A 10,889-nucleotide genomic window follows, 5' to 3' on the forward strand; every position below is an offset into this window, starting at 1 on the left:
AAGTGGAACCTAGAGTATGATCAACCATGTGATCGGGAGACGTGTTCAAATATGTCTCAGTTTTCGTACCCTGGTACTCGGGTGCAACATTCCAGACGCTTTACTAACACTCTCCCCACTTGGAGAGTCAGTCCCTTTAACCTCCTGTTTGGCCCAGTTTGCAATTTCTGTGGAAGATGAACAGGAATAGCGAGAACCAATGAGAGGCTATCTGGAGGTGTCTGGATGGGCAAATTTAACTCTCATTTCCCACCAGGAAGAGGAATTAACCAAAGGCTCAGCGTGCCATGCCAGAACCAGATTAGGGCCTGAAGACATCCTGCGGTGTTGCGGCCAGGTCACAAGAAAGCGAGTTGAAGAAAGGAGCTCAGGGGCGCTGTAATTCACAAACCTGCAGAGTTATAAATGACAGCTATCGTCCAAAAATAGACTGAAGTAAGGCTGCCAAGAGGACTTGAAAGTGGGGCAGAATTGCAGGAAACCGATTTCAGGAGGTAGACTGGAATTGCATTGAAAGCATAGGAAAAGAGGCAGAACGTCCACAATGATGCACTTGGCCAAAAAGGGCGTATGCGTTTTTTCCTGAATATATTCAGGAAAAAACACATACGCCCTTTTTGGCCAACGAAGCAAACTTGCAAAGGAAATCTGCACTACAATGAAGTCTCACTTCTCCCCGGTCAAAAGGGCCATCTGAAAAAAGTGTAAAATCCAGAAAGGCAGGACAGGCCATGGAGAACTGGGAGCCTTGTTATGCTGATGGGCGGGATGTAAATTGCCAACAGACACTCAGGAGAAGTGTATGGTGTTTCCTGAAACATCTAAAAAACAAAGCAACAGAGCCTAGGGCACTTCCACTTATGGTCCTATAGCTTAGGGAAATTAAAATCAAAAAGACACAGCCACCCCAAAGTTTGGGACGCCTCCGTTTACAAGAACCTAGTTTACCATACAAGTTCAATATCACAGAAAGTGAAAAATGGATAAAGAACTTGTGGTACTTACGTACAATGCAGTATCACTCAGCAATGAAATCTATGTCATCAGACCCGTAGCAGCATAATGAGTGGATTCAGGTATGATGATTCTAACTGAAATAAGTCACACAGAAAAAGAAACATCATAAGATATCACTAATACACGGAATGTAAACTTGGCTACACAGGAACTGCATTCCAAAACAGAACAGGGTCTCAAATTTAGAAAACCAACTTATGCTTACTTTAGGGGAAAGGTGAGTTGGGGTGCTGCATAAAACCAGAGATTGAAATGAGCACAGATAAAGTTCCTTAAGCCAAATATGGAATAGACAAGAGCTACTCCTTGCTCAACGAAATGGACTCAAAACCCCATATTAAACGCCTAAGAATGTACCTGACTAGTAAGTATCTTAAAACCTATGGATTGCTATGTCTCCAAAAGAGAATCAAGCGTGTGTACAGGGGCATAAACGCAGCAGTGATAGGACTGGAGAGGTTCGGTGAGCAAATGAAGACCCTTTGAATTCATATTGCATGGTACCCATTACACGGGTCTCAACTCTCCAGGTTTAAGGTATTCTTCCTTCAGCTAAAACATGCATGTGGAACCCAGAGTATGATCAACCATGTGAACGGGAGACGTGTTCAAATATGTCTCAGTTTTCGTACCCTGGTACTCGGGTGCAACATTCCAGACGCTTTACTAACACTCTCCCGACTTGGAGAGTCAGTCCCTTTAACCTCCTGTTTGGCCCAGTTTGCAATTTCTGCGGAAGATGAACAGGAATAGCGAGAACCAATGAGAGGCTAGCTGGAGGTGTCTGGACGGGCAAATTAACTCTCATTTCCCACCAGGAAGAGGAATTAACCAAAGGCTCAGCATGCCATGCCGGAACCAGATTAGGGCCTGAAGCCATCCTGCGGTGTTGCGGCCAGGTCACAAGAAAGCGAGTTGAAGAAAGGAGCTCAGGGGCACTGTAATTCACAAACCTGCAGAGTTATAAATGACAGCTATTGTCCAAAAATAGACTGAAGTAAGGCTGCCAAGAGGACTTGAAAGCGGGGCAGAATTGCAGGAAACCGATTTCAGGAGGTAGACTGGAATTGCATTGAAAGCATAGGAAAAGAGGCAGAACGTCCACAATGATGCACTTGGCCAAAAAGGGCGTATGCGTTTTTTCCTGAATATATTCAGGAAAAAACGGATACGCTCTTTTTGGCCAACCAAGCAAGCTTGCAAAGGAAATCTGCACTACAATGAAGTCTCACTTCCACCCGGTCAAAAGGGCCATCTGAAAAAAGTGTAACATCCAGAAAGGCAGGACAGGCCATGGAGAACTGGGAGCCTTGTTATGCTGATGGGCGGGATGTAAATTGCCAACAGACACTTGGGAGAAGTGTATGGTGTTTCCTGAAACATCTAAAACACAAAGCAACAGAGCCTAGGGCACTTCCACTTATGGTCCTATAGCTTAGGGAAATTAAAATCAAAAAGACACAGCCACCCCAAAGTTTGAAACGGCTCTGTTTACAAGAACCTCGTTTACAGTACAAGTTCAACATCGCAGAAAGTGAAAAATGGATAAAGAAGTTGTGGTATTTACTTACAAAGCAATATCACTCAGCAATGAAATCTGTGTCACAAGGCCCTTAGCAGCACAATGAGTGGATTCAGGTATGATGATTCTAACTGAAATAAGTCACACAGAAAAAGAAACATCATAAGATATCACTAATACACGGAATGTAAACTTGGCTACACAGGAACTGAATTACAGAACAGAACAGGGTCTCAAATTTAGAAAACCAACTTATGCTTGCTTAAGGGTAAAGGTGAGTTGGGGTGCTGCATAAAACCAGAGATTGAAATGAGCACAGATAAAGTTCCTTAAGCCAAATATGGAATAGACAAGAGCTACTCCTTGCTCAACGAAATGGACTCAACACCGCATATTAAACGCCTAAGAATGTACCTGACTAGTAAGTATCTTAAAACCTATGGATTGCTATGTCTCCGAAAGAGAATCAAGCATGTGTACAGGGGCATAAACGCAGCAGTGATAGGATTGGAGAGGTTTGGTGAGCAAATGAAGACCCTTTGAAGTCATATTGCACGGTACCCATTACACCGGTCTCAACTCTCCAGGTTTAAGGTATTCTTCCTTCAGCTAAAACATTCATGTGGAACCCAGAGTATGATCAACCATGTGAACGGGAGACGTGTTCAAATATGTCTCAGTTTTCCTCCCCTGGTACTCGGGTGCAACATTCCAGATGCTTTACTAACACTCTCCCCACTTGGAGAGTCAGTCCCTTTAACCTCCTGTTTGGCCCAGTTTGCAATTTCTGTGGAAGATGAACAGGAATAGCGAGAACCAATGAGAGACTAGCTGGAGGTGTCTGGATGGGCAAATTTAACTCTCATTTCCCACCAGGAAGAGGAATTAACCAAAGGCTCAGCGTGCCGTGCCAAAACCAGATTAGGGCCTGAAGCCATCCTGCGGTGTTGCGGCCAGGTCACAAGAAAGCGAGTTGAAGAAAGGAGCTCAGGGGCACTGTAATTCACAAACCTGCAGAGTTATAAATGACAGCTATCGTCCAAAAATAGACTGAAGTAAGGCTGCCAAGAGGACTTGAAAGCGGGACAGAATTGCAGGAAACCGATTTCAGGAGGTAGACTGGAATTGCATTGAAAGCATAGGAAAAGAGGCAGAACGTCCACAATGATGCACTTGGCCAAAAAGGGCGTATGCGTTTTTTCCTGAATATATTCAGGAAAAAACGCATACGCCCTTTTTGGCCAACCAAGCAAACTTGCAAAGGAAATCTGCACTACAATGAAGTCTCACTTCCCCCCGGTCAAAAGGGCCATGTGAAAAAAGTGTAAAATCCAGAAAGGCAGGACAGGCGATGGAGAACTGGGAGCCTTGTTATGCTGATGGGCGGGATGTAAATCGCCAACAGACACTCAGGAGAAGTGTATGGTGTTTCCTGAAACATCTAAAAAACAAAGCAACAGAGCCTAGGGCACTTCCACTTATGGACCTATAGCTTAGGGAAATTAAAATCAAAAAGACACAGCCACCCCAAAGTTTGGGATGCCTCTGTTTACAAGAACCTCGTTTACCGTACAAGTTCAATATCACAGAAAGTGAAAAATGGATAAAGAACTTGTGGTACTTACGTACAATGCAGTATCACTCAGCAATGCAATCTATGTCATCAGGCCCTTAGCAGCATAATGAGTGGATTCAGGTACGATGATTCTAACTGAAATAAGTCACACAGAAAAAGAAACATCATAAGATATCACTAATACATGGAATGTAAACTTGGCTACACAGGAACTGCATTTCAAAACAGAACAGGGTCTCAAAATTAGAAAACCAACTTATGCTTGCTTAAGGGGAAAGGTGAGTTGGGGTGCTGCATAAAACCAGAGATTGAAATGAGCACAGATAAAGTTCCTTAAGCCAAATATGGAATAGACAAGAGCTACTCCTTGCTCAACGAAATGGACTCAAAACCCCATATTAAACGCCTAAGAATGTACCTGACTAGTAAGTATCTTAAAACCTATGGATTGCTATGTCTCCAAAAGAGAATCAAGTGTGTGTACAGGGGCATAAACGCAGCAGTGATAGGATTGGAGAGGTTCGGTGAGCAAATGAAGACCCTTTGAAGTCATATTGCATGGTACCCATTACACGGGTCTCAACTCTCCAGGTTTAAGGTATTCTTCCTTCAGCTAAAACATGCATGTGGAACCCAGAGTATGATCAACCATGTGAACGGGAGACGTGTTCAAATATGTCTCAGTTTTCCTCCCCTGGTACTCGGGTGCAACATTCCAGACGCTTTACTAACACTCTCCCCACTTGGAGAGTCAGTCCCTTTAACCTCCTGTTTGGCCCAGTTTGCAATTTCTGCGGAAGATGAACAGGAATAGCGAGAACCAATGAGAGGCTAGCTGGAGGTGTCTGGACGGGCAAATTTAACTCTCATTTCCCACCAGGAAGAGGAATTAACCAAAGGCTCAGCATGCCATGCCGGAACCAGATTAGGGCCTGAAGCCATCCTGCGGTGTTGCGGCCAGGTCACAAGAAAGCGAGTTGAAGAAAGGAGCTCAGGGGCACTGTAATTCACAAACCTGCAGAGTTATAAATGACAGCTATCGTCCAAAAATAGACTGAAGTAAGGCTGCCAAGAGGACTTGAAAGCGGAGCAGAATTGCAGGAAACCGATTTCAGGAGGTAGACTGGAATTGCATTGAAAGCATAGGAAAAGAGGCAGAACGTCCACAATGATGCACTTGGCCAAAAAGGGCGTATGCGTTTTTTCCTGAATATATTCAGGAAAAAACGCATACGCACTTTTTGGCCAACCAAGCAAGCTTGCAAAGGAAATCTGCACTACAATGAAGTCTCACTTCCCCCCGGGCCATCTGAAAAAAGTGTAAAATCCAGAAAGGCAGGACAGGCCATGGAGAACTGGGAGCCTTGTTATGCTGATGGGCGGGATGTAAATTGCCAACAGACACTTGGGAGAAGTGTATGGTGTTTCCTGAAACATCTAAAAAACAAAGCAACAGAGCCTAGGGCACTTCCACTTATGGTCCTATAGCTTAGGGAAATTAAAATCAAAAAGACACAGCCACCCCAAAGTTTGAAACGGCTCTGTTTACAAGAACCTCGTTTACAGTACAAGTTCAACATCGCAGAAAGTGAAAAATGGATAAAGAACTTGTGGTACTTACGTACAATGCAGTATCACTCAGCAATGAAATCTATGTCATCAGGCCCTTAGCAGCATAATGAGTGGATTCAGGTACGATGATTCTAACTGAAATAAGTCACACAGAAAAAGAAACATCATAAGATATCACTAATACACGGAATGTAAACTTGGCTACACAGGAACTGCATTCCAAAACAGAACAGGGTCTCAAATTTAGAAAACCAACTTATGCTTGCTTAAGGGGAAAGGTGAGTTGGGGTGCTGCATAAAACCAGAGATTGAAATGAGCACAGATAAAGTCCCTTAAGCCAAATATGGAATAGACAAGAGCTACTCCTTGCTCAACGAAATGGACTCAACACCGCATATTAAACGCCTAAGAATGTACCTGACTAGTAAGTATCTTAAAACCTATGGATTGCTATGTCTCCGAAAGAGAATCAAGCATGTGTACAGGGGCATAAACGCAGCAGTGATAGGATTGGAGAGGTTCGGTGAGCATATGAATACCCTTTGAAGTCATATTGCATGGTACCCATTACACGGGTCTCAACTCTCCAGGTTTAAGGTATTCTTCCTTCAGCTAAAACATGCATGTGGAACCCAGAGTATGATCAACCATTTGAATGGGAGACGTATTCAAATATGTCTCAGTTTTCGTACCCTGGTACTCGGGTGCAACATTCCAGACGCTTTACTAACACTCTCCCGACTTGGAGAGTCAGTCCCTTTAACCTCCTGTTTGGCCCAGTTTGCAATTTCTGCGGAAGATGAACAGGAATAGCGAGAACCAATGAGAGGCTAGCTGGAGGTGTCTGGACGGGCAAATTTAACTCTCATTTCCCACCAGGAAGAGGAATTAACCAAAGGCTCAGCATGCCATGCCGGAACCAGATTAGGGCCTGAAGCCATCCTGCGGTGTTGCGGCCAGGTCACAAGAAAGCGAGTTGAAGAAAGGAGCTCAGGGGCACTGTAATTCACAAACCTGCAGAGTTATAAATGACAGCTATCGTCCAAAAATAGACTGAAGTAAGGCTGCCAAGAGGACTTGAAAGCGGGACAGAATTGCAGGAAACCGATTTCAGGAGGTAGACTGGAATTGCATTGAAAGCATAGGAAAAGAGGCAGAACGTCCACAATGATGCACTTGGCCAAAAAGGGCGTATGCGTTTTTTCCTGAATATATTCAGGAAAAAACGCATACGCCCTTTTTGGCCAACCAAGCAAACTTGCAAAGGAAATCTGCACTACAATGAAGTCTCACTTCCCCCCGGTCAAAAGGGCCATCTGAAAAAAGTGTAAAATCCAGAAAGGCAGGACAGGCTATGGAGAACTGGGAGCCTTGTTATGCTGATGGGCGGGATGTAAATTGCCAACAGACACTCAGGAGAAGTGTATGGTGTTTCCTGAAACATCTAAAAAACAAAGCAACAGAGCCTAGGGCACTTCCACTTATGGACCTATAGCTTAGGGAAATTAAAATCAAAAAGACACAGCCACCCCAAAGTTTGGGATGCCTCTGTTTACAAGAACCTCGTTTACCGTACAAGTTCAATATCACAGAAAGTGAAAAATGGATAAAGAACTTGTGGTACTTACGTACAATGCAGTATCACTCAGCAATGCAATCTATGTCATCAGGCCCTTAGCAGCATAATGAGTGGATTCAGGTACGATGATTCTAACTGAAATAAGTCACACAGAAAAAGAAACATCATAAGATATCACTAATACATGGAATGTAAACTTGGCTACACAGGAACTGCATTTCAAAACAGAACAGGGTCTCAAAATTAGAAAACCAACTTATGCTTGCTTAAGGGGAAAGGTGAGTTGGGGTGCTGCATAAAACCAGAGATTGAAATGAGCACAGATAAAGTTCCTTAAGCCAAATATGGAATAGACAAGAGCTACTCCTTGCTCAACGAAATGGACTCAAAACCCCATATTAAACGCCTAAGAATGTACCTGACTAGTAAGTATCTTAAAACCTATGGATTGCTATGTCTCCAAAAGAGAATCAAGTGTGTGTACAGGGGCATAAACGCAGCAGTGATAGGATTGGAGAGGTTCGGTGAGCAAATGAAGACCCTTTGAAGTCATATTGCATGGTACCCATTACACGGGTCTCAACTCTCCAGGTTTAAGGTATTCTTCCTTCAGCTAAAACATGCATGTGGAACCCAGAGTATGATCAACCATGTGAACGGGAGACGTGTTCAAATATGTCTCAGTTTTCCTCCCCTGGTACTCGGGTGCAACATTCCAGACGCTTTACTAACACTCTCCCCACTTGGAGAGTCAGTCCCTTTAACCTCCTGTTTGGCCCAGTTTGCAATTTCTGCGGAAGATGAACAGGAATAGCGAGAACCAATGAGAGGCTAGCTGGAGGTGTCTGGACGGGCAAATTTAACTCTCATTTCCCACCAGGAAGAGGAATTAACCAAAGGCTCAGCATGCCATGCCGGAACCAGATTAGGGCCTGAAGCCATCCTGCGGTGTTGCGGCCAGGTCACAAGAAAGCGAGTTGAAGAAAGGAGCTCAGGGGCACTGTAATTCACAAACCTGCAGAGTTATAAATGACAGCTATCGTCCAAAAATAGACTGAAGTAAGGCTGCCAAGAGGACTTGAAAGCGGGGCAGAATTGCAGGAAACCGATTTCAGGAGGTAGACTGGAATTGCATTGAAAGCATAGGAAAAGAGGCAGAACGTCCACAATGATGCACTTGGCCAAAAAGGGCGTATGCGTTTTTTCCTGAATATATTCAGGAAAAAACGCATACGCACTTTTTGGCCAACCAAGCAAGCTTGCAAAGGAAATCTGCACTACAATGAAGTCTCACTTCCCCCCGGGCCATCTGAAAAAAGTGTAAAATCCAGAAAGGCAGGACAGGCCATGGAGAACTGGGAGCCTTGTTATGCTGATGGGCGGGATGTAAATTGCCAACAGACACTTGGGAGAAGTGTATGGTGTTTCCTGAAACATCTAAAAAACAAAGCAACAGAGCCTAGGGCACTTCCACTTATGGTCCTATAGCTTAGGGAAATTAAAATCAAAAAGACACAGCCACCCCAAAGTTTGAAACGGCTCTGTTTACAAGAACCTCGTTTACAGTACAAGTTCAACATCGCAGAAAGTGAAAAATGGATAAAGAACTTGTGGTACTTACGTACAATGCAGTATCACTCAGCAATGAAATCTATGTCATCAGGCCCTTAGCAGCATAATGAGTGGATTCAGGTACGATGATTCTAACTGAAATAAGTCACACAGAAAAAGAAACATCATAAGATATCACTAATACACGGAATGTAAACTTGGCTACACAGGAACTGCATTCCAAAACAGAACAGGGTCTCAAATTTAGAAAACCAACTTATGCTTGCTTAAGGGGAAAGGTGAGTTGGGGTGCTGCATAAAACCAGAGATTGAAATGAGCACAGATAAAGTTCCTTAAGCCAAATATGGAATAGACAAGAGCTACTCCTTGCTCAACGAAATGGACTCAACACCCCATATTAAACGCCTAAGAATGTACCTGACTAGTAAGTATCTTAAAACCTATGGATTGCTATGTCTCCGAAAGAGAATCAAGCATGTGTACAGGGGCATAAACGCAGCAGTGATAGGATTGGAGAGGTTCGGTGAGCATATGAATACCCTTTGAAGTCATATTGCATGGTACCCATTACACGGGTCTCAACTCTCCAGGTTTAAGGTATTCTTCCTTCAGCTAAAACATGCATGTGGAACCCAGAGTATGATCAACCATGTGAATGGGAGACGTATTCAAATATGTCTCAGTTTTCGTACCCTGGTACTCGGGTGCAACATTCCAGACGCTTTACTAACACTCTCCCGACTTGGAGAGTCAGTCCCTTTAACCTCCTGTTTGGCCCAGTTTGCAATTTCTGCGGAAGATGAACAGGAATAGCGAGAACCAATGAGAGGCTAGCTGGAGGTGTCTGGACGGGCAAATTTAACTCTCATTTCCCACCAGGAAGAGGAATTAACCAAAGGCTCAGCATGCCGGGCCGGAACCAGATTAGGGCCTGAAGCCATCCTGCGGTGTTGCGGCCAGGTCACAAGAAAGCGAGTTGAAGAAAGGAGCTCAGGGGCACTGTAATTCACAAACCTGCAGAGTTATAAATGACAGCTATCGTCCAAAAATAGACTGAAGTAAGGCTGCCAAGAGGCCTTGAAAGCGGGGCAGAATTGCAGGAAACCGATTTCAGGAGGTAGACTGGAATTGCATTGAAAGCATAGGAAAAGAGGCAGAACGTCCACAATGATGCACTTGGCCAAAAAGGGCGTATGCGTTTTTTCCTGAATATATTCAGGAAAAAACGCATACGCCCTTTTTGGCCAACCAAGCAAGCTTGCAAAGGAAATCTGCACTACAATGAAGTCTCACTTCCCCCCGGTCAAAAGGGCCATCTGAAAAAAGTGTAATATCCAGAAAGGCAACAGGCCATTGAGAACTGGGAGCCTTGTTATGCTGATGGGCGGGATGTAAATTGCCAACAGACACTCAGGAGAAGTGTATGGTGTTTCCAGAAACATCTAAAAAACAAAGCAACAGAGCCTAGGGAACTTCCACCTATGGTCCTATAGCTTAGGGAAATTAAAATCAAAAAGACACAGCCACCCCAAAGTTTGGGACGCCTCTGTTTACAAGAACCTCGTTTACAGTACAAGTTCAACATCGCAGAAAGTGAAAAATGGATAAAGAAGTTGTGGTATTTACTTACAAAGCAATATCACTCAGCAATGAAATCTGTGTCATCAGGCCCTTAGCAGCACAATGAGTGGATTCAGGTATGATGATTCTAACTGAAATAAGTCACACAGAAAAAGAAACATCATAAGATATCAGTAATACACGGAATGTAAACTTGGCTACACAGGAACTGAATTACAGAACAGAACAGTGTCTCAAATTTAGAAAACCAACTTATGCTTGCTTAAGGGTAAAGGTGGGTTGGGGTGCTGCATAAAACCAGAGATTGAAATGAGCACAGATAAATTTCCTTAAGCCAAATATGGAATAGACAAGAGCTACTCCTTGCTCAATGAAATGGACTCAACACCGCATATTAAACGCCTAAGAATGTACCTGACTAGTAAGTATCTTAAAACCTATGGATTGCTATGTCTCCGAAAGAGAATC

At 43.7% G+C, this 10,889-nt stretch overlaps 1 long non-coding RNA gene across 1 annotated transcript; it reads right to left on the bottom strand.

The window, feature by feature from the left end:
- Nucleotides 1-4,161: 4,161 nt before the first annotated feature.
- Nucleotides 4,162-8,981, bottom strand: LOC307181378. The gene is made up of 3 exons (XR_013826613.1): nucleotides 8,889-8,981; nucleotides 7,317-7,402; nucleotides 4,162-4,250 (listed from the first exon to the last, which is right to left on the bottom strand). It is a non-coding gene; the product is annotated as an uncharacterized lncRNA (long non-coding RNA).
- Between the last annotated feature and the right edge of the window lie 1,908 nt (nucleotides 8,982-10,889).

This window comes from Stenella coeruleoalba (genome assembly GCF_951394435.1).
Source record: "Stenella coeruleoalba genome assembly, contig: scaffold_197, whole genome shotgun sequence".
Lineage (NCBI taxonomy): Eukaryota > Metazoa > Chordata > Mammalia > Artiodactyla > Delphinidae > Stenella > Stenella coeruleoalba.